At 55.2% G+C, this 23,992-nt stretch overlaps 1 pseudogene; it reads left to right on the top strand.

Moving 5' to 3' along the window:
- Positions 1-5,402: 5,402 nt before the first annotated feature.
- The window catches only part of LOC129784366 (hydrocephalus-inducing protein homolog), an 80,239-nt pseudogene continuing 61,649 nt past the window's right edge, over positions 5,403-23,992 (top strand).

Here is a 23,992-nt window from a genome sequence, read left to right as displayed (position 1 = left end):
CGCAGTCCCCAAAGGCAAAGGAGCAAACTGAGGGAGAGCAGCTCATCGGCGCCTTTCAGAGCTTCAGCAGTCTGGGGAAATGGGAAAAAACCCCATACAAAGATAAACAGCAGCCAAGAAGCACTTTTATAAAATGCATATTGGGGCCTGTTGCAGACCTCAGAATGACTTTCAATATTGCTTTGCATGACTATTAGACCAAGGCCTAAAGTGGCGTGATAGCTTCTGCTTGCCGGGGCATGAGAAGATCACTCAAATGAGCGACACAGTAACAAGTAAACACCAAAGGCAACAGCGGAGCTTACCATTTCCCTCCACTGGCGACCAGCTGTGCAGTAAACCAGCTTAACCAGCCTCCCTAAGGATGGCTCTAAAGTCACTGAAAAGGAAAAAAAGAAGGTAAGTTCCTAGCCTGGAATGCAAAGGCACCATCTTGGCTCCCAGGCAGGTGGCACTGATGGCCCAGCAGGGTCATGTCCCCACGTTCCAGGAAAGATAAAAAAAGTGCAGGACGTGTTTGTGGGGTGGGTTTGATGCATCCTTTCCGTTTGGTGAAAGCCTGAGGAAGGATGTACCCCACGGTGGGACCGGTGGCACTTTAGACCTGAGGTTAAAAAAGTGCTGCACATCAGTGACACTGCCCAAGCTGCTTTCACCACCAAACAATAAAAGATTTGCTTTCTCCAGTATGGTGGGAATGATGCCATAAAGTCGGTCATGGAGAGAAACCCTCTAAGCCTTGCTTGCAAGTTTCAGAAGGCAGGCATTCTTTATGGCAGTGCTGGGAGCACGGGGGAATGTTTCCTCTGAGCGTGCTCACCCAGTTACTCGAGGGCACGCACTATGGACAGCAGAGCACTTGCACACTCATAGCGCATTACACATGCATTTTCAGTCAGGCACAGGATGGGTTACAAGTTTCTTGCTTTAATACAAATGAGCACACACCCTCAGACAGCACTGCTGAGGTTTTTTACTAGCTCCCCATGCTCCCCAAGCGGGGCCTTGCCCTCTCTCGGGGGGCTATCTGAGTCAGAGGTCGCGATCTCCCCCCACAACAATTACCTCTGCCCGACTTCCAACCAACATTCTGCGGATCGCAGCACTCTATCGGCTTGTCTCCTCCTGTGGCCACAACGTCCTCACCCAGAGGCTCTTTCTGCATCACTGAAGAGAATGGAGTTCTTTTCCCCATCCATTCTTTATTCCCCATCCTTCCCAAGGCTGACTCCCTGGATGAGAGGTCCCTTAATTTGTCACTTCTAACAGCTTTAGAGAGTCAGCTTGGCCTAACCTTTGTGCGCAGGTGTGTTTAACGTAGAGCTAAACACCAAATCAGTGTGGTAACTGGGGAGCTCAGACATCTTGTCCCTTTGCCGAGCCAGCAGCCTTCCCTTAACAGAATCCCTGGACATAAACGTATATACAGTGGAATCTATACGGTGGCATCAAACGTCCGCCCAGACACCACATCCGTCCCTAAAATCCTTCCCCCCAAACAACCCTGAAAGACTTCCCTTGACCCCCTCCTCCACCCTGGCTGTTCCTGAAATCATCCCCCACCTCCACCTCCCCGCCCTGTCCCTAAAACCTTTTCCCCCAGACCCTGGTCCAGCCCTCCCCCACCCTCGGCCCGTCCCTAAAATCCTTCCCCCAATCCCCCGGTTCTTCCCTAAAGGCCTCCATTAACCCCCCGTCCGTCCCTAAAACCCTTCCCCCAGGCCCCCCAATCTGTTCTCTAAATAACACACACACCCTCAACCCCCCCCACGCCCCCACCCCCGGTTTATCAATACACACACACCCACCTCCCCCCAACCCCCACCCCCCCCCACACCCACTCCCACAAACACACATCCTTGCCCCACCCCCACACACCCCGCTCCATCCCTAAACACCTTCATCCATTCCCACCCGTCCGTCCCTAAACCCCTTCCCCCCGCCCCCTCCCCTGCCCCCGTCCCTCTGTCCCTGGCACGGCCCAACTGCCCAGCACCACCAGACCACTCTGGCCCAAACACCGTAAGGCAATGGTTCCCACCTGCCAATAGCAAGTCGAGGAACATTTTTTTTTCTTAAATAGAGAGAGTTTTACTTCATACGATGCCGACTACGCCAAATTATGTTTTGCTGACTGACTGGATACACAGCAAAGCTGAACTCTACATCAAATATAATCAAATCTATCAAATATATCAAATGATGGAATATATCAAACGCAGTTTCTTATATTACAATAAAAGAAAATAGCATGCAATATGATAAAAGGAACCAGTAGCAGTTACTGTGAGCAATATGATAAAAGAGCAACAGAAGCGAAGCATCCAATTGTTATTCCAAAGTGTTAACATGCCTAAGGAAAGGAGACATCACCAATTCCCACCGCAATTCCCTTCGGCTGGGAGCCCCCTTGCAGCTGGTGCCAGGAGTCTCTCGGGAACTGGGAAATTCCCCTGGAGAAGGTGCCAGGAAGGAATTCTCTTGCTGCTTCCCACCGTGCATGGTAGCCATGTGAGGCACAGCGCAAGGGTACTGCTCCCTGCTTTCTGTGGTGAGAAAATTGACACAGCACTTTAGAACTCATACAGAAGCAAAAAACATGGCTTGGGAAAGTGCAGGGCTGCTCCCCTGGAGAGGGTTCCAGGCAGGAATTCTCTTGCTGCTTCTCACTCTGCCCTGGCAGCCATGTGAGGCACAGCACAAATGTGCTGCTCCCTGCTTTCTGTGCTGAGAAAACTGACCTCTTTTCAGTGGCAATAATGCACAGCCCAAAAAACTCACCTTGACAAAGTGCAGCAGTGCTCCCTGGAGAAGGTGCCAGGCAGGAATTCTCTTACTGCTTCTCACCGTGCCCGGGCAGCCATGTGAGGCGAAACACAAAAGTTTTGCTCCCTGCGTTCTGTGGTCAGAAAACAGAACCATCACTTTTGAAATGGTGCAGAACCAAAAAAAAGTCACCTTGTCCAAGTGCAGCACTGCTCCCCTGGAGAAGGTGCCAGGCAGGAATTCTCTTGCTGCTTCTCGCCCTGCCCTGGCAGCCATGTGAGGCACAGCACAAATGTTCTGCTCCCTAATTTCTGTGGTGAGAACATTAACCCCTCACCTTTTCAATCATATAGAGCCAAAAACCCCTCACCTTGACAAGTGCAGCACGGCTCCCCTGGAGAAGTGACAGGAAGGAATTCTCTTGCTGCTTCTCACCCTGCCCTGGCAGCCATGTGAGGCACAGCACAAAAGTGCTGCTCCCTGCTTTCTAAAGTTAGCAAAATTGACCGTTCACAGTTGTACTCATGTTGAGACAAGACTTTCTTACTCAAAAGCAAAACCCAAGAAGCCACGTACCCCTGGGAACCCCCTTGTCCTTCCGTGTGGCTGGTGACTTCCCATGGCTCTTCCACAAGGCAGGACAGATAACCACGAATTTGGAAGCCCACGTTAGTTCAAGTACACTGAGTCCTCTGACAGTCACTACTTATGGGCCAGCGGTCCTCTCACCCCTCCACAGATCTGCCTGTTAGTCCTCTAGCAGTCATTCTCCATGGAGGGACCACAAGTCCTCCACACCTACCTACCAGCTCACCAGAAATGAGTCAGTCCACGCCAGAAGTGACACTGCCTGACCTGCAGGAGATCTATTAGACCAGTATCGATGGTTTCAAGACAGAAAAGCCCACCACCATCCACCAGCACAGCAGAAAAACAACCAGAAGAAACATCATACACAAACCAAAGGCACCCATCCAAACCCCACAAAGGCAAAATAGCTGAAAAAGGCACTCTCCACAAAAAAACCCCACCACACAGATCACAAGATAAGATAAAAATGCCATAACCCCAGGAACACAGGGCCAACAAACACAGATTCTGTCCATAACAGTAACACACTTTGACACTAACTCGCTTGACCTCTGACATACTTGACCTTGTTGCCCCCAAACCACAGCACATCGTAGCCCTAAGGCAACACAAAACGGAGCACAAAGTCCCTGAAGATCTCCGCCAGGGCAAAAGCAAAGCACAGAGCCACACAGGAGGGTGGGGTTGGAAGGGACCCGTGGAGGTCCTCTGGGCCAAGCCCTCTGCTCCAGCACGCTCGCCTCGAGCAGGTTGCTGAGAACTGTGTGCCCTTGGCCTTTGAAGATCCCCAAGGACAGAGACTGCACAACCTCCTTGGGCAACCTCTGCCAGCATTTGATCGCCCCGAGGGGGAAAATTTGCCATTTCTATTTCTCCTTTCACTGTACCGCATTCCAGAACAGCCATGAGATGACAAGCTCAGGCTTGAAAGCCAGTGCTGTGGCTGGCCTGAAATTCTGTCCCCCTTTTTTTCATCCACTAGTAGCTAAAGGAGGACAAAGAAGGATTTCTTTCAAAGGAGAACGTCTCTTTTCCTCTGTCCTTCTTCTCTACCAGTGATCTGGATTCTGAGTGCTGTGCCACTGTCCTAATGGCTGGGATAGGGATACTTCTTGTAGGACAGGGAGGAGGTGACAGTGGAGATGATCAGGCTGGGGAAGCTGAAGGAAAACGCAAGCAACTGGAGTTGCCTGGAGCAAGAGTGGCCAGCTTCCGAGCTAGGTCACCTCGTGTCCTCAGCTCCCATGCAGGAGCTGAACCACACACATGGACTGCAAAGCAGTGTGACCCATAGAAAAAAGTTTGCTTGGCTCGGGATCGCCCAGGGGCATTTAACTGCAATTCCGCCCTTGTCAGCAGGAAGGAAACATGCCCTGCAAGCACACACTGAGGCACGACACCTTGCCCGGGGCTAAAGGGTACCTCAGGAGACCTACATGGGACCCCCCAGCACCTGGATTGCTGGCTGGAGGATGGGTAGGTCAAAGGACCCTGATGGGAGCCCTGCAGGCTCTCATACATTGGACCAACGGGCACCTTCCCTTGTCATACAGAGCATCCTCTCGGATGCTCTGGACAGTTTCTGGTAGATCTCTGGAGAAGAGCTTCTCCCCAGGCCTCTCCCATGGGCTTGCTCACCCCCGGAGCCCTTCCCAAGCACAGCCCCAGCAGGTGGATGCAACCGGCGTTGCAGGGAAGAACAAGCAGCAGGCACCACAGTCAGCACTGCGGGAAAGCTGGGACCCCAGACACCCACCCAGGCTCTCCAATCCCAGCCTGGCCCACAAGAGTGCCTTTATCTCCCTTTCCCAGAAGTGCTGAATTCCCCTTCCAGCATTAGCCACTGGACCCACGCTGCTTCTTGCTGCAGTGTACAACAGCCACAAGAGAATTTGCTAGATGTCTCTGATTTCCTGCATTTTTCCTGAACAGGGCGGGTGTGTAACTCTCTGAATCACTTCTGTTTGAAGCAAGGCATTGCTTAGGGTCAACAGTGAAACGAGACACGGGCCATCAAAAGCTGACTACTTTTCCCCTTCTTTGCCATGGTCACGGCCTACCCCACAGACTCGCCCCTGGCCGTGTCGGCCACCGGCTGGGTGAAGGTCATGGCTAACAGGGCAAGGGCTCCTGTGTGGCGCTCACCCAGCCCTGATTGCCAAGGGTGAAGCCTTAGCACCCAGGTGGAATAAAGCCTTCCCAAGCAAGGGTGGTGCTCCAGGGGCACCACAATTCCTGCCGAAGCTCACCACACATTTCATTTCCCTGTGGCGCCTGGCAGGACACGAGCGGCTCTTGACTGCTGCTAGTCCCCCTGTCTTTTGGTAAAAATGGAAGTTTTTCCTCCTGCTGGGCCTGCTCCAGTTCCAGCGCCTTGGGGCCTGAGGCCTGGCACGGCCTGTGTGCCAGAGGCCTTCCGACCGCTAGGCCGGCCTCCACCAAGAGGAGTCTGCCTCAGGCCACAACGGTCACCTCTAGGAAAAACGGCTTCTTTTATCGAGCAGGGCCCTGTCCAAACCCCAGGGCAAAGCGCTGGCCGCAGGCGCAGGGAGGTGGCCCTTGCCCCCTGCCCTGTCCTGCGCGGGGCTCCCCGGGGCGAGGCAGGCCCGGCCATACTGGAGAGGGCCCCAGCCCCGCCCCGCAGGCCCCGCCCACTTTCCGTTGGGCTCAGACCGTTGGTCACGGGGAGCCCACGGCCACCACAGGCAGCAGGGCAGAGCCGTGCTGGCACGCAGCGGCGCTGGCAGGAGGCAGCCTCTGGCCCAGCAGCGCTGCCACAGCACCAGCACCCCGCTTCCCAGCCTCGCCGTCGCCGGCTGGGCCCCCTCCTCGCTGCACGGCCAGGGCCCTCCTCTCCCGGGCAGGATGGGCCAGGCCAGCTGCTGCTGCGGCTCCAGGTGGGCTCCCCCCGGGCTCGGGGACACGCGGGCACAGCTGGGCCACGCAGCACTGGCGTTGCTCATGCCCGCCGCTCTCTGCTCTGCAGGGAGGCTCTCAGCAACGCCGAGCCGGTGCTGAGCGCGGACGTGCGGCTGACCCGGGGCCGCAAGAGGAGCGAGAGGCGCCTTCTGCTCCTCCACGAGGAACTGGTGGTCGCCAAGTTGCGGTAAGACCCACAGAGCCCAGATCCTTGCCCCCAGCCCCGGCCCAGGGACACCCTGGCACCAGCCCCAGGCCCCGGCCCCTCGGTGCTGGAGGCACCAATGTCCGTCCCAAGGGCAGGTGGGGGACAGGGCTCTGCGCGTGGGGACCCAGCCCAAGGAGCCCCCCTCCAGCTCAGTGCCCGCCTCTGCTCTCTGCAGACATGGCACCAGCCTGCGCCCACAGCTCCGCCTGGCGCTGGACCAGCTGTGGGTGCTCAGCAGCGGGAAGGAGGCTGCGGGGCAGGATGGACAGGAGGAGGAGGAAGGCACCGATGAGGACAGCACCTCTGTCATCCTCGCCTGGCCCACCGGCTCCTGCATCGCCACTTTTGGGTGAGTCGTGGTCGGGCAGCAGAGGTTCCCAGCCGTGCCCACGCCATCCCATGAACACAGGCCTCTGCCTTGCATGCAGTGCTGGGCAGGGAGCAGGCAGCCCGGTGGCAGGGAGGGAGGGATGGGGGATGTTTCCCCATCCTGCATCCCCTGGTCACCTTTTGGTCCCCAGAAGGGAAGGGCAAATGCAGCCGCTCAGGCAGGACAGAGCGACCCAGGGCTTGGACAGCGCCTCTATCCTGCCCCACAGCACAGGGCTGTGCAGGCACCCACCTTTGCCCAGGGCTGGGGGCAGCAGGGCCTGACGCTCTCTCTCCTCTCTATCTGCAGATCCCAGGCACTGAAGGAGCTGTGGGTGGCCACGCTGCTGGGGTAAGCCGGGGGGATGCTCCAGGAGAAGCTGGATGGACGGGGGAACACAGCCCCCAGCTGGGGAAGGTGCCCCCGTGGCTGGGAGCAGCTCTCGGGCACAGCTGCCTGACAAGAGACAAGAGACGGCTTGGGGCTCACCCAGCTCTCTCCCTCTCCCTTCCCGGTGCACAGGACACCAGAAGGACGCACGGGAGCCCGCGTCACCCATCTGACATCCATCAAGCTCCTGGAGAAGGAGCTGAGCCGCCGCCACACCGTGAGTGTCTCTCTGCTCTGGCCCTGTCCCCAAGCACTGCTCCTGCAGCCGAGCAGCAGAGCCATGGCTGCTCACCTTCTTCCCCTCCTTCTCTCCTGCCCAGTGGAGGACACTGCGCACCAGGAGCCTGGAGAGGCTGATGGAGGCACAGGCAGAGGTGAGAATGGCTGCCTTGCACCTGCCTCTGGCTGCGCCGGGATGCGCAGGGATTGGGGTGACCTTGTGCGGGAGGGACAGAGGGTCTGATGGTGCCACTCAGGGAGCAGAGAGTTTTGGGAAGCCAGCAGCACGCCAGCACGTTCTGACTGGTGACACTGGGAGGAACCCTGCCACATGGGGAAGAGAGCCCGGGAGGGCAGAGGGTCCCAGCTCTGCCGCGCTCAGGCTGCTGGTGGCCCTTTCTGCTGCGGGGCTGCTCTCCAAGCACAGCCCGATTCTTGGTTCTTGCAGGCTCATCCCAAACAAGGGCCTGCGACGGCCCCATCTGCAAACGCAGGGGGACTTTGCCCCGCACCAGGTGAGTTTGGGAAAGCAAGGCAACCTCCTGCAATGCTGTGCTCACTTGTCCCGAGTGTCGCCATGCAGGTTGGGCAGCCCACGGAAGGATGTCACCTGGACGGACAAGGACAACTGCTGGGCAGTGCCTGCTGGATATGCTTCTGCGGGGACACGGAGCCTCTGCTGCTGCCCGCAGCTTGCAGGAGGGCAGGGCGAAGGCTGGCACAGGCTGACCCCGTGGCACGATGGCTCTCAAGAGCCTCTAAGTCAACACCTCCGAGCCACAGCCGCGGTTCCAGCTGCTGCCTCCCTGCCCATCCTGCCGCACCACACAGCACCGTGCTGCCGGCAGGGCAGCGCAGGGCAGGGCAGGCGCTGGGACCGCTGGCCTGGGGTCTCCATTGGTGGTGTCTTACTCTGTTTTCCTCTGCAGCAGGAGGGAGCAGCAGCGGGAGCAGCACCAGCAGGAGGAGGATGGGGCTGCCCTGGCCCTTCGCCCTGCGGCGCACCCCGGCTGCTGCCCAGGCGCCAGGGCAGGCGGGCTCCAGCTGCAGCAGGGCGCTCTTTGGGCAGCCCCTGGCAGCCCTCTGTGGGGAGGACAACACGCTGCCCCGGCCCATCCAGGTAAGCCAGCCTGGACAGACGGGGTCCCCAGCCGTCCCTCTGGCTGCTCTGGAGAGGGCCTGCGTGTCCCCAGCAGCTGCGGGGACAGGGCACTGGGCTCTGCACCCCCAGAACCTGCTTCTGGTCCCAGACCCTTTGTGGCGCTTAGGCAACCACGTCTGGGGCAGAGCTCTGGTCCTTGCCACCGCTTGGTTCTTCAGCCAAGCAAGTGGCCTCCTGCCTCTCCTGCAGGAGCTGCTGGCTGTCCTGCGCCAGCAAGGACCAGCAACGGAGGGGATATTCCGAAGAGCTGCCGGTGGGACAGAACTTCGGCAGCTGCGCGAGGCCCTGGACCGCGGCAAGGACATCGATGTAGGAAGCCAGCCTGCGCTGCTGCTGGCCGTCATCTTGAAGGTGAGCACTTCTGACCTGCAGCTGGAGGAGCTCCTGGCTGGCCTGCAGTGTTCAAAGGCTCACCTGCAGCCCTTGGCATTGCAGGACTTCCTGCGAAGCATCCCCACCAAGCTCCTCGTCGTCGACCTCTACGAGGACTGGATGGCAGCCATGGAGAGGGCCAGCAAGCAGGCCAAGGTGGAGGAGCTGAAAGCGTAAGTGTGGGCAGCAGCCTGCCTGGTGAGCAGGGACCGGGAGAGTTCTGGGACCTGCCTGCAAAGGCACGGGCTCCTCAGAAAGCTGTCTTTTCGGGCAGCTGCAAAGCTGTGCAACACGGCCGCTGGCTCCCACCCGCCTGGGGCCAGCTGCGGGGACGGCTGTGGGCACCCTCTGCTTCATCAGCCTTGTCTTCCTCTTCCCTCAGGGTGGCCAACAAGTTGCCTGCGGCCAACCTCCTCCTCCTGAAGCGGCTGATGGCCCTGCTGCAGCACATCGGCCACAACGCAGCCACCAGCAGAATGAGCTGCAGCAACCTGGCCATCTGCGTCGGGCCCAACCTGCTGAGCCCACCCAACGAGGACCTGCTCCCGCTGCAGGCCATGCTGGCGGTGACCGAGAAGGTACGCCCTACCCAGCAGCCAGTGCTGCCTTCCCGGCCCATCGGAGCTTGGCTGTTGCGAGGTCCCTGGCTGCCTCCTCCCTTGGGCCAGTGCTGGTGGGCTGGGTGCCTGGAAGAGCAACCCCCAGCCGCAGCCGCCTGCGCAGGCGAAGGGTCAGCAGTGGGAAAGGCTGCTTGACACGTCTGCAGGCACCTGGCTTGAGACCAAGGCTTTGATGTCTGCAGGTGAACGTGCTGGTGGAGTTCCTCATTGAAAACTGCGGGGACATCTTTGGGGAGGAGGTGGCCGGCCTCTCCCCTCCATCAGCCGAGGAGGTGCCAGCACCCATGGACCGGGGCACAGGTAGGAGGCGGGACTGAGGCTTGTCACAGACACTGGGGCTTGGGATGCCAGAAACCTCAACGCTGACGAGACAAGTGGTGTAGGGCTCGGCTGGGCTTTGCTTAGGTGTTCTTGACTTCCAAGAAGTCGCGCTGCTGCACGTGCTTTTGCTTTCCAGAGCTGCGGTGCGAAGAGCAAAGTGGCCCTGCAGGCACAGCAGAGACCCAGCGTCCGGCAAAAGCCTTTCTGGATGCAGCCGCCTCTGTGCTGGACATCGACAGCGGAGCTGGGGGAGACACAGGGGCAGGGCCCAAAGCGGCAGAGGTACGGCAGCTCCACAGACGCTGGGGCAACATGTCTCAGGTGGGACAGTAATTTCCCAGGAGGCCAAGCAGCCGCTGGGCCTCCTCCTGGCAGCCGCTCTCTTGTGCCTTTGGGGTTCCTCCTCTCCCCCCAGAGTGGTGCGTGTTAAGGAAAACTGGAAAGGCTGTTTCTGGAATGCATTTCATGAAGTATGATCTGCTTCATCAAACAAAACATACCTACAAAATACCCACAAAAGGACAGAAAGGAGTAGCTGCCACCTTGAGAGGGCTTTTGCTCAAATCCTACTCCGTCGCAGCTTCATCAAGTCTAGGCTGCGTTGGCTGGACTGTGCAAAATGTGCACGATGCAAACCAGCATCTCCTCTGTAGAGCTCATACAGCAATTTGGCAGTCAGGCCCTCACTACCCCAGGCTGTCACTTGCCACCCGTTACCTCCCAAGTTTCTGGTTTAGGCACCTCCAGATTTGCCTCCAGGCACCCCCGAGGGCACGGCAGAGTCCCTGGCACGCCTGCCACAACTGACCAGCCTGCCCCAGGAAACCAGGTAGGAAGAGCTCCCCTTGCCTGACCTGAGAGCTCGCTGCAGGGGCTTGGGGCTTTCCCCATCTCATCACGCTGTGGGATGGAAAGGTTTGCAGGCTCCCACCAGGAGAAGGAAAAGTCAAGGAAAAGGAAGAGAAAAGAAGCCTGGGCAGAGGAGAGGGACAGCCAAGCACAAACAAAACGGAGAAGAGAGGAAATGACTTTGTGGACCCAAACCTGAGAAAATGCAGGAAGCTGCAGCACGTCAGGAAGGCCAGGTGCGTACCACGCGCTGCTGCCCATCTTTCCCAGCCCTGAACACGGCCCTAAGTCAGCCCAGCTGGCTGGCAAGGGCCGGCGAGGGCTGGTGCTGAGCAGGGTTTGGGATGAGTCCCACGGCAGCTCCCCGGGGGCTCCCCGTCGAGCCCTGCTGCGCGGCACAGGGGCACTGTCAGCATCCCTGCGCACGCACAGCTCCCTAGGGACATCACCCCTGGGGAGAAGGCACCGGAGCCGGCCTCGAGTGGAGGCCAGCAAGAGCTGTCCCTTCTGGGCCATGAGGAATTCCTCGGAAACAGCGTCCCCCAAAGAGGGGGGAACCAAATCCTGCCTCTTCCTGCCTCTGGGGGCTTATCAGAGCTTTCTGACTCTGTCGTTGCAGGTGCCGACTGATTTTCACCGGCTGAACAGCTGTGACTCCTGGGCCCCTGCAGCTGCTGTTGACAATAAAAGAATCTTTTCCCTCTCCTGACTGTGTCTGCCATAGGGTCTTGTGGAGTGGGGAGCGCTTGTGCTGGGGTGGACCCTCGGGGAGGAGATTGGGATGGTCCCTTGCCCCAGCACCCTTTCCAGCGGGCATCGGGGCTGAGCTGAGGGGCTTTAGGAGGAAAAGCAAAGCACAGAGCCACACAGGAGGGGGGGTTGGAAGGGACCCGTGGAGGTCCTCTGGGCCAAGCCCTCTGCTCCAGCACGCTCGCCTCGAGCAGGTTGCTGAGAACTGTGTGCCCTTGGCCTTTGAAGATCCCCAAGGACAGAGACTGCACAACCTCCTTGGGCAACCTCTGCCAGCATTTGACCGCCCTGTGGGGAAAAATTTGCCATTTCAGTCTCTCCTTTCACTGTACCACATTCCAGAACAGCCATGACATGACCAGCTCAGGCTTGAAACCAAGTGCTGTGGCCAGCCTTCAGGGCCAGCAGGGACCGGGGGCGAGGGGAAGTGTTTTAGGGACGGACCGTGGGGGCCGGAGGGAGGGATTTGAGGGACGGACGCCGAGGAAGGCCTCATCCCTGCAGCGATGGCTCAGGCTCAGGGCAGGGCTCTTCTCTGGATGCCACGGGGTCGATTGCAAAGGACCAGGCCGCCCCACGCAGGGAGCAGGTGCGTGCCGGGGTGCCAGGGGCCCTGCCTGGCTGTTCCCAGCCCAGCCCCGGCTGGGGCCAGCCCTGCGCTGCAGCCCTGGGGCCGAGGCGCAAGGAGCCGGGCATTGCTGAGGGTGCTGCACCCTGCCGGGCCCCGCCGCCGGCTGCCGGCTGCCCTGGGCTGCCCCTCGCTCTCCCCAGCTCTGCCTGCTGCCAGCGCCGGGGGCACCGCCACGGGGCCTGCCCCCTGCCCACAGCTGCCCTGACCCACAGCTGCAGCTGTACGTGGTGCCCACATCGCACAGCTGGGGCGGGGGTGGCAGGTCTCTCTGGGGGCAGCCTGGGACTGGGGGCAAAGCCAAGCCCATCCCTCGCTTGTGATCTTTGTCCCCAGGGAGAGCCAGTGCAGACGTGTGCTGCGCTGGGGAGTGTCCCGCGGGGAGGTGACGGCCGACTGCAGAGCAGCACTGAGACCCGCGCGACAGCAACGGCAGCCGGTGGCCGCAGAGCAGCCCAGGGGAGCTGGTTCCCTCGACGGGCCCCAAAGCAGCCTTCCTCAGCCCCTGCTTTTGGTGACATGTGGAGCAGCGCGGGGATGTCTCTCAGGCTTCCAGGCCTGAGGAGGCTTTCCTCCTCAGGGGCACTGTCAGAAATCCTGCTCCCAGGATTAAAGCACCCCTCCCCCCATGGATCCGAGGCTGTGTGTCCAGCCCCCTGGAGCTGGGTACAGGTGCCCTGAGCGGTCTCTCAGGGAGGATGGGGCCACCTGCCTGGTGGCTCTGACACAGAAATGATGAGCTGAAGCCCTGTGGTGGTGGAGGGCTGGCTCAAAGCCTCCGAGTGCCTCAGCCTCTCTGCCCAGGAGCGTTTATCTCAGGCCCTTTTCCAGGGTGTGAAGACACATGCCGGTGTTGTCCTGGTGCCTCCATCTTGTTCTCACTTGAAGGTTGTGATGCCTGAGGTCAGGGACCACCTGAAGGCCCTGGCGGAGATCTCCAGGGACTTTGTGCTCCGTTTTGTGTTGCCTTAGGGCTACAGTGTGCTGGGGTTTGGCGGCAACAAGGTTATGGTATGCCAGAGGTCAAGCGAGTTAGTGTCAAAGTGTGTTATTGTTATGGACAGAATCTGTGTTTGTTGGCCCTGTGTTCCTGGGGTTATGGCATTTTTATCTTATCTTGTGATCTGTGTGGTGGGTTTTTTTTGTGGAGAGTGCCTTTTTTCAGCTATTTTGCCTTTGTGGGGTTTGGATGGGGGCCTTTGGTTTGTGTACGAAGTTTCTTCTCGTTGTTTTTCTGCTGTGCTGGTGGTAGGTGGTGTTTTTTCTGTCTTGAAACCATCGTTACTGGCCTAATAGATCTCCTGCAGGTCAGGCAGTGTCACTTCTGGCGTGGTCTGACTCATTTCTGGTGAGCTGGTAGGTAGGTGTGGAGGACTTGTGGTCCCTCCATGGAGAATGACTGCTAGAGGACTAACAGGCAGATCTGTGGAGGGGTGAGAGGACTGCTGGCCCATAAGTAGTGACTGTCAGAGGACTAAGTGTACTTGAACTAACGTGGGCTTCCAAATTCGTGGTTATCTGTCCTGCCTTGTGGAAGAGCCATGGGAAGTCACCAGCCACACGGAAGGACAAGGGGGTTCCCAGGGGTACGTGGTTTCTTGGGTTTTGCTTTTGAGTAAGAAAGTCTTATCTCTACATCAGTGCAACTGTGGACAGTCAATTTTGCTGACTTTAGAAAGCAGGGAGCAGCTCTTTTGTGCTGTGCCTCACATGGCTGCCAGGGCAGGGTGAGAAGCAGCAAGAGAATTCCTGCCTGGCACCTTCTCCAGGGGAGCAGCGCTGCACTTTGCTGAGGTGAGCCCTGGTTCTGCATGAGTGCAGAAGGTTTTGGTCAATGTTCTCACCACAGAAAGCAGGGAGCAGAACTTTAGTGCTGACTCACATGGCTGCCCGGGCAGGGTGAGAAGCAGCAAGAGAATTCCTTTCTGGCATGTTCTCCAGGGGGGCAGGGCTGCACTTTCCCAAGATGATTTTTATTGGCTCTTAACGACTGCAACTCTGAAGGGTCAATGTTCTCACCACAGAAAGCAGGGAGCAGCACTTTTCTCCTGTGCCTCACATGGCTGCCCGGGCAGGGTGAGAAGCAGCAAGAGAATTCCTGCCTGACACCTTCTCCAGGGGAGCAGCGCTGCACTTTGCTGAGGTCAGCTCTGGTTCTGCATGAGTGCAAAATGCTTGGGTCAAATTTCTTACCACTGAAAGCGGGGAGCAGAACTTTTGTGCTGTGCCTCACGTGGCTGCCAGGGCAGGGTGAGAAGCAGCAAGAGAATTCCTGCCTGGCACCTTCTCCAGGGGAGCTGTGCTGCACTTTCCCAAGATATATTTTTTCTTTTGGCTCTGCATGAGTGCAAAAACTTTGGGTCCATTTTCTCATCACAGAAAACAGGGAGAAGAACTTTTGTGCTGTTCCTCACATGGCTGCAAGTGCAGGGTAGAGAACAGCAAGAAAATTTTTTCCTGGTACCTTCTTTATGGGAGGAGTGCTGTACTTTCCCAAGGTGATTTTTTGGGCTTTTAACCATTGCAACTCTGAAGGATCAATTTTATCACCACAGAAAGCAGAGATCAGAACTTTTGTGCTGTGCCTCACATGGCTGCCAGGGCAGGGTGAGAAGCAGCAAGAGAATTCCTGCCTGGCATCTTCTCCAGGTAAGCAGCGCTGCGCTTTAAGGTGATTATTTTTTTTCTGTGCATGATTGCCAATGAAAAGAGGTCAGTTTTCTCACCACAGAAATTAGGGAGCAGAACATTTGTGCTGTGCCTCACATGGCTGCCAGGGCAGGGCGAGAAGCAGCAAGAGAATTCCTGCCTGGCACCTTCTCCAGGGGAGCTGTGCTGCACTTTCCCAAGATATATTTTTTTCTTTTGGCTCTACAGGAGTGCAAAAACTTTGGTTCCATTTTCTCACCACAGAAAGCAGGGAGCAGAACTTTTGTGCTGTGCCTCGCATGGCTGCCAGGGCAGGGTGAGAACAGCAAGAAAATTTTGTCCTGGTACCTTCTTTATGGGAGGAGTGCTGCACTTTCCCAAGGTGCCTTTTTTGGGCTCTTAACGGTTGCAGCTTTGAAGGGTCAGTTTTGCTCACCACAGGAAGCAGGGAGCAGAACTTTTGTGCTGTGCCTCACATGGCTGCCAGGGCAGGGTGAGAAGCAGCAAAAGAATTCCTTCCCGGCACCTTCTCCAGGGGGGAACAGTGCTGCACTTATGTCAAGGTCAGCTCTGGTTCTGCATGAGTGCAAAATTTTTGGGTCAATTTTCTCACCACGCAAAGCAGGGAGCAGAACTTTAGTGCTGTGCCTCACATGGCTGCCAGGGCAGGGTGAGAAGCAGCAAGAGAATTCCTGCCTGGCACCTTCTCCAGGGGGACGGTGCAGCACTTTGCCAAGGTGACTCTTTGGGGCTCTGCATGATTGCCAATGTAAAGGCGTCCAGTTTCTCACCACAGAGAGAAGGGTGCCGAACTTTTCTGCTGTGCCTGACGTGGCTGCAAGGACATGGTGAGAAGATCCCAGGTAGGAATTCTCTTGCTGTTTCCCACCGTGCCCTGGCAGCCATGAGAGGAACAGCACAAAAGTTCTGCTCCATGCATTCTGTTCTGAGAAATTTGACCTCTCATACTTGGAATCATTCACAGAACAAAAAAATCACCTTGGGAAGGCGCAGCGCTGCTCCCCTGGAGAAGATGCTAGGAAGGAATTGTTTTGCTGCTTCTCACCATGCTCTGGCAGCCATGTGAGGTACAGCACAAAAGTTCTGCTCCCTGCTTTCTGTGGTGAGAAAACAGACCCCTCACATTTGAAATCATGCAGAGCCAAAAAACCTCACCTTGGCAAAGTGCAGCGCTGCTCCCCTGGAGAAGGTGCCAGGAAGGAATTCTCTTGCTGCTTCTCACCCTGCCCTGGCAGCCATGTGAGGCACAGCACAAAAGCAGAGCAGTACATAGTAGTAGGTACTGGAGTAAAGGGAGTGTGGGGGAGGAGGCTGGAGCTTGGCACCCTGCTCTGGCACATGTGGGTTTCCTGAGACACGTCAGGAATTGTACCCCAGCCCTGGGTATATTTCCTCATTGCTTTTCTGAGGTGATGGTAGCTGTTGTGTCCTGGCGCAGCTGGTTCCCCTGCCCAGGGTTGGGGCATTCATGCTCTGAACCCACAGTCGAGGTGCCCGAGCCGTCTGTGCCCTGAGCCTGGAGCAGAGGGGCAGTTGCAGTCTGTCCTTAATTTCTGGGGGGGGTGAAGGGCTCTCTGAGGTGGGGAAGATGGAGCTCCCTGTGCAGCAGCCAGGGGTGGTGGCTGGAGGTGGGCTGTGTTGCGGTTGCTGTTTTGTCCTGCCCCCGCAGGAGAATGTGGCTGCTTTCTTAGTTCTGCTGCTTTCCTCCTAATGCAGGAGGCTGGTCCCTGCAGGCTCCAGGGAAGTGGGGCTGTGGAAGTGCCTAACTCTGGGGCTAGAGGGTAGGGGAAGCTGCTGGACTGGTATGGGGGCATGCAGACTGGAAGCCCTCTGGAAATAACTGGTGTGGGCATGATGAGCAGGATTAGTTTCAAGTGAAGTGAAATTATAGTTAGAAAATTGAAACAAATAATCCAGTTACTCTCAAGACCCAGTAATAAAGCACTGATACACAGATTAGTGTTGTATCATCCCCATTAGATTTCTCTCTTAACGAATAGTTATTTCTGGCTTTCAATCCGAGCTCCAGCTGCAGCATGCCCTTGTGTCCGTAGGACCGTGCTGTTCTCTCATGTTCCCGGCAAGGACAAAAGGAAATGGCAACCCTGTTGTTCCCTGAAACTATGAAGGGCCTGGTACCGTGAACATGCGCAATGCTGTAGCTGTTTCGGGAGTAATGAGCTGAAAGTATTGCCTCGTTTGCAGGATGTGGGTCAAACTTGAGGGGAAGGGAATGGTGGTCTTTGCATAGAATGGTGTCTAGCTGTGTACAGCAAGTCCACATGAAGAAAAATGATGTGGAACAGGAGGAAGCAGGAGGGGGTAGGATCTGTGATTTTTTACTTATTGTCAGGATGTAAAATAATTTTAGGGTAGAGCTGGGTTTGAGGCCACTGGTCTTTCAAGTCCCAGAAAAAAAAAGAGGTGGGGACATCCATCTGTTCCTTGGTCCAGTTAGCCAGAAAGGGAGGGGAAACGATTTCTCGTCCAAAGTAGTGCTTAGTAAATGCTGTACATACTCACCTTTGACTTTTGTCGGTGCTTGAGACCCACTTTCTGGGGGTGTTTTCTTTCCCTTTCTTGCACACCCACTTTTTGAGAGACAGATGGGGAGGTTGTCAGCAGGCTGGTGATAGAAGAAGGATGGCCCATGGACCTGTCAAGCCGTGCTGCCTGCAGGATAAGGATGCTTGAGAGGAACTGCCATTAGGATAGCCTGAAGTGGCCAAGCTGTCACATCTGTTGTATTTCTATTTGAGCTAATTGCTCATGCGACTTTAATGGTTTCATGCTTTTATTTCTGCTGCTACAGCTTTTCATGCCTGTAGGGAGCCTAGAGTTTGGGTGTTAGTAAGTGAAAAATAAGGCCCTCATTCTCCATGGAGAAAGGCTCTTGGGCATGGTAATTTCATGCCTGGAAGGAGTCATATTTGCTGGATAAGTTTTGTAACCTAACCAAATTAGCTTTGAGAAACCATAGTTGTTAATCAGAGTATTGAACTCTATGGTCCCTTAGTTAAAAACATCACCAACCTCCTTGCACAAAGGATGGGCGTTTGGTTTGCAGAGTAGGAGAGCAGTCTGATTTTGATGCTTGGGGCAGCAGCGATCCCTGGGTTTAAGGTTGTTCATAATAGTCTGAGCACTTAGTAGGGTCAGGCACAAAGTCACATCGGGTCAGCTGTTTTTGCAAAATGAAGCAGTGAAGTGACATTGTTCCCACCAAAAAACTTTTAAAGAGTAATAAAGGACAGTTTGGGTATTAATAGAGATTTGGATAATAATTCCAGCAAATAGTTCCAAAATACATGGAAGAGGGGGAGAAGATGAGAAGTGGCAGCAGTCTTTGATGTGTGTTTGTGGCTTGTGGGACTGCGCCCACAGCAAAAGGCTGTTTTGGAGTGTTTGTTCTGGGCTTTTACTTCTATCAGTCTTAACTCTGCCACTGAAATAGGGTCTAGTTATGAAACAGGGTGGGGATGCCGGCTGCCCTCCAGTTATGAAGGAGCCACAGCCCGGAGACACAGCTGTCTCCTTTGGGTCTGCCATGGAAGGGGATGCTGGGTTTTCCAAGTCCCGTTGCTGTTCCTTGCAGGTCAACTGAGGCATGGCCACTGGAAAGCCCCGCTGGTTCACGGGGTCCTCCAGGATGGCTGGTAGATTCCCGAGCCAAGTGGTAGTGCCTCGTAAGCCGAAGCTAGCCAGAGGGACAGAGAAGCTTGCAACTGTAAGTACCTGCTGCGGCCAGGTAGGAGCTGTGTAAGGCTGGAAACTGCCCCCGCGTCCTTCCTCTACCTGCCCCTCCTGTTGTCTGGCAGCACTGTGAAGCTGGACACCACCTCCCCGTCTCTCTGCTGCCATGCTTCTGTCGGAGGTGGTGACCATGGTGCGGTAGGGGATGGACTGTGTGCTGCTTCAGGGGAAGTCCAGAGTTGTGTCTGGATGTGCCACTGGAGCCATTTAAATGAACGTACCGGGCATTGCACCGGAATAGCTGAAGCGTGAGCGTGTGCTTCTCTCCGCCCCCTTTGTGTGGGCAGTAACGTTTTGTCACCTCGGGATGCTTGCCAGCGCTGCTCTGACCATACCTGCCCTCCAGGCAGCTGGGCACGTGGTGGGCTGCTCAAACTCTGCTTGAAGGTTTCGAGAGGTATGGCTGGTCCCAGATGGAACAGGTTCCAAAACAGTTGTTCTGTCCCGTATCCCGTGTGGAGCACAGATCCAGCGCTGCAGACAGCAGCGGAGTCAGGGCAATTCCTCCTCCCCATCCTCAGACAGCCCTTTGCTGACCAGAGCTCACTTGGCTGAAGATGACCTGGTGCTGAAGCTCTGTCGAGGAGATACCTTTGCATACTTCTGTGGAGGGGTCTCGGAGGCCCAAACAGAGAAAACAAGTGCTAATTCAAAAGAGATAACTAAAACTTGGAGCCATTCCTCTCCACCTCAGTCTTGGCACAACACTGATTTTCTGCTTTCCTGACTCACCCAGCAGTGACATCTCCACATGTGTGGTGGTTGTGAGCGTTGTGCAAGGGTGGAGTTAAGGGATTTCTGGTAACTCCTCCCAACCTTTTTCAAAGGTCACTGGCTCACTCCGGCCAAACTGGAAAGGAAACAAATGCCCGAAGAGCAAAACCCCCAACATGTCACATCAAATCACGAAGGAGAAGCTAACGGGACAAAGCTACTTGTTTGGAGCATGTGTATTGCACTCTCTATCATTAATTTACTAATGGTAAATATTTCAACAGGTAATTATGGGACTTCCAGGACTATCCTAGCGGCTATGATCACAAATTATTCATCGGTGGCTCTTGAAGGAGAAAAGCCTTTCTGAATAAAGGCAGTTCTGTAGCTCTTGCTGGTGTTTTGCATTTCAGCTGACTCCCTCTGCCCTCCTGAAGGAGATGTCTCTTACCACCAAGCAGAGGCTGGCCAGCACTCGGGAGATGCGGCGACCCCAGATTATCCAGATTCTAGACATGAGCGAAGCCTCCCATCGTAAGGTAGCCTTTTCTTGCCCTTTTCCTTGCTGTTTGATGTGACGTTTGAAGAGAGCGCGTGCTTGTGACAGGCTTGCCTCCAGCTTATCTAAATGCCTTGGTGACTAAGTCCTGTTGTTGTTTCAGACTGCTGCTGGTGTGGAGTTCCTTCTGCTGGGGGAAAGGTAAAACATTTTTCCCCAGTGAGATGTTGAAGTCCTGACCTGCGCTAAGCCCATATAAACAACCTCTGTTGAAGTTGGTGGCTTTTGCTGGAGATGAGCTACTGCGGCTAAAGCATGATACTGGGGGAAGGCTGGGGCGGGCCACAAGGATGCAAGCTTGCAATTTCCCACCTTCCTGCTGAAATAGCCAGCCCTTGGTTTGGTGTAGTCTCTGTCGAACACTTGGGGTCATAGGATGCCCTCAGTGGTGGCAGCGTTGGCCTTTGAGGGCTGAGGGCCTACGGTAACTACTCAAGGTGTAGCTAAAGCAATTGCATGAATGCTTTGGGTTGGAACAACGAGTGGGACCCGTACAGGGTGTTAGATTTTTCAGGCTGCCAGGTACACAGGGGAATGGCCCTGGGCAGAGGGGAGTGGGTGTGCTTTATCTGGATCAATGTTTATTTACACGTGTGTTTAAAGCTGCTTTTCTTACAGATCTGCTTAGTATAACACACGTTCCAAAGGGGTAGATGACTGAGGTAGGCTGTTGAGTGGAAAACTGCCAGCGAGAGACCTGTAGCAAATTGGTTAAGGATTGCCCTAGACAGCGCGTGAGGTTGGGAACGCCTCGGACGAGCGCACACAGAACTGGCCGTGTGCTGTGGCCGCTGGCTTCAGCACGACCCTGACTCCTGTGGAGAAGCAGGAGACGTGCCTGTGTCTTGTGAGTGTGAAGAGTTCAGCTGGAAGGGGGGAGGCAGAGCAGGGAGGAGTTTTCTCAAAGTAACGCCTCGGCGCTGTAAGCATTTGCTGTTTCTGTATGTTTTCAGACCTGCTTCTGTAGTGGTATTAAAGAAAATGGCAATAATAGAATATAATGAAGCATCCATTGAAAGCTCGTGGGAAAAGGAGATGCCAAGTCCAGCTTTACTCAGATTGCCCAGTGATGCTGGGAAAGTACCTGGAACTTACCACCTCATCTGTCGCTTTCTTAACGGCGGTGTTCCTTTCTGGCCTGTCTTCTCTTCTTCCTGGTTTCTGGGCTGTGTGTCAAAAAAGAGATTTGAGGATGTGTTGGGCTCGGTCTCTGTGTCTCAATGTAAAGATGATCCCCAAATTGTTTCCCATGGGGTCTCCTGTAAATTCTTGGCTTTCCCTTGCTCCACGAGTGCTTACAGCTCTTGCAGTGAGTGCTCTGGAGCTGTGTGACCGTGTTAGCCCAGGGCTCTGCCGGAGGTAAGTGCTGCCTTGCCTGTTGGAGAAGGCGACCTGGAGAAACACCTGCCAAAAGAGCTGCTCGCTTGAGCCTGCTCTAGTGTGGCCCAGAAACTTTTGATCTGCTCAGAACACAGGTGGGTGAGCTTCTGTTCCCCTAGCGTGAGCTGGGCAGGCGTACTCACCAAGGGACTGTCCTTCGCTGGAGGCCAGTGTTGTATTCTCTCACCGATGAGTCTTTCTCCCCGCGGCTGAATCTCTCTGCTCTCTTTTGCATCTCCAGTTCTCGGCAGTTGCCCTGGAACAGAGCTTGTTCCGGCCTTTCCCATCAGAGGTGGTATTTCAGAGCTACGTCCCCGATGAGGTCTATGAAGTGCCACTGATTCTGAGGAACGTGGACAAGGTAAATGCTGGGATGTGGAAGTTTAACCCTGTGCTGGAACTGGAGAGCAGTGTCATCCGTGCAGTGCACAGCACAGCCAGTCGCCTGCTGCAGCACAGCGCATCCAGAATAAAACGTCTCACCGCCTTTATTTTGCAAGACGGTGGAAATCTTGCCATGCTGAGGTTTCTCCCCCTGGTTTTGGCTGTGTGTTGGTGGTACCTAGCTGAAAGGAGCTTTTCTGGTCAGCACCTTTCCCCGTGGAAGCCCTGCACGGGTGGGAATGTTGGGGGCTGTACAGTTCTTCCCTGCCCTCGTGCTTTCCCTCGAGTGTGCACCGCGTCCTGGTGGCTCCGTGGTTAATCTCAGTTTCCACAGGGCACCTCTGCCTCTGGGTGAGCTGCACAGAGAGCTGAACGGGCTGTCAGAGCTCGGGGTGGGGTCTTCTCCACTTTATGCTGGAGTAAGTTATAATTAGTGGTAACAGCGCTTCAGGAAAGGTGTTTTGAAACAGCAGTGGAAGCAGGCTGATTTAGCAGCAGCAGCGGGAGGCCTTTAGGTGCCCCTTCAGGCTCCTGCTAAGCTTAATTGGGTTCTGCTCAGGTTTTCCTGAGACAACGTGATGCTCTGCTTCCCCTTTGGAGAGCCACGGCCTGTTTGGAGTAAAGTACCCTCAAAGGTCTCCACCTTTACTTGAAAAAAACGATCATTTTGAGACTTCCCAAGAAAGTTGAGAATGGAAAAGTTGAAAAATGTCAGCAGTTTTGTTCCACTGTCAGGAGGGAAATTGGGACCTTTTGAACTTCAGCTGGGGAAACGTTTGCTGGAATGAGGCATGTGCCAAGGGCAAGCTGGTGGGAAAAGGCAGGAGGGAGGAAAGGAGCTGAGCTTGGTGTTCTCTCCCTGCGCACTTTCATACACGCAGGGGTTTCTCTTGATACATAGCAGTAAGTGCACGGGCAGTAGAGACAGGTCAGAAAGAGGGGTGTAATTAAGGATACTCTTCTGTAATGAAGAGGAAGGGGTATGCGTGAGGGCAGGGTGGGATGGGAAGATGGAAGTGTGCACAAGAGACGGTGAATTCGCCTCCTTTCCAAATTTCCCTGTTGGGGAGGGCAAACAGGTGGACAACAAAAAAAAGCTGTCGAGGCATATTGCAGGTGGAAGAACAGCAAGTCCAAGTATCTCCTGAGATAACAGGTTGTGACAGGGATATGGGTGAAAATGGAAGACCCTTTGGCAAGGAAGGATGCGGGTGTGCTCCCTCAGTTATTCCGGGAGAGTACTGCACCATTCCTGGTCTGGCATTTAACTTGGGAACATTGATAAGATGCAGCATGTGTGCCTGCACCCGGGGGATGCCACTGGTGTGATCTGCGCTGAATTTTGGGCAGTCTTTGCTGTAGGTATCCTCGTCCCTGATTAAAATGTGCCTCAGTCCTCACTTTCTCTCTTCCTACTCTCTGCTTCATTCCCACTGAGTCTTTGGCTTCACCTGCTCCATTATCCATGCAGCACTTCAAAATGTTTATCTTTGCCAAGTACCAGCCAACAGGCAAACAGTTAATTTGCTCTATTCATGCTTCCTCAAGTGGAAAAGATCATCTGCATTAACATTTCTGCCATTCCCAGTAAATGATAATAAACTTGTACTGTGTAAAGCTGCACCTTGGGATTTACGTGCCCTGTGAAGGGGGAGGCAATGTGTGAACTGTGTTTTTTTTCCCAAAACAATGTAGTTGTGAAGCTAGTTAGAGCTCAACCACTGGAGAGCATGGGTGTAAAAGTAAGATAAGCTCCAGGAAAATCTTTGGTATGTTTTAAATACAGAAAGACAGAGAGGATAATCCTGCGAGGGTGTTATATTCTAAATTGGTTGGCTTTTGGCGATGTCCTGGAGAAAAGCAACGTTGTGCTCCGTCTCAAGTTTTTCGTGCCAGTTTCCCACATTCCTCTGAATCATACTGAGTTACACTGCATGGTAGCCTGAAGTTGTCTGCCCCATAAAAATCCAGCTGACAGCAAAATATATTCCGCATAGAGGCTCTGTAATCATGCAACTACAGAAGTGCTGTACTATATACTTCCTGCTCTTACCTGTGTTGTAAAATTGCTTTTCTATTTTCAGGCTGTTCCTCAGCACCCTCAGATGTTCTGGGTGGCTTTTGCTGAAGGTCTGAGCCACACGTGCTCCCCTTCTAAGGGACATGGTGACCAAAATGCTTGTCTGCACTGTGAAGTTGGCTCCTGGAACTCACTGCCCCAGGACATTGCTGGGTTCCAAGGGCGTTTGGAGAGTTCAGGACTGCCTTGGCCACGGGTTACCAGGCTCGGGTGGGTGGCGCAGAGTGAGCCTCCGTTTTTTCCAAGCCTCATGTGGGGTTGTTGTTGATCCGTGAAGCTGCCCACCA

This window comes from Falco peregrinus, chromosome 4, assembly GCF_023634155.1.
Source record: "Falco peregrinus isolate bFalPer1 chromosome 4, bFalPer1.pri, whole genome shotgun sequence".
NCBI lineage: Eukaryota > Metazoa > Chordata > Aves > Falconiformes > Falconidae > Falco > Falco peregrinus.
This window is presented reverse-complemented; position numbering and strand designations above follow the sequence as displayed.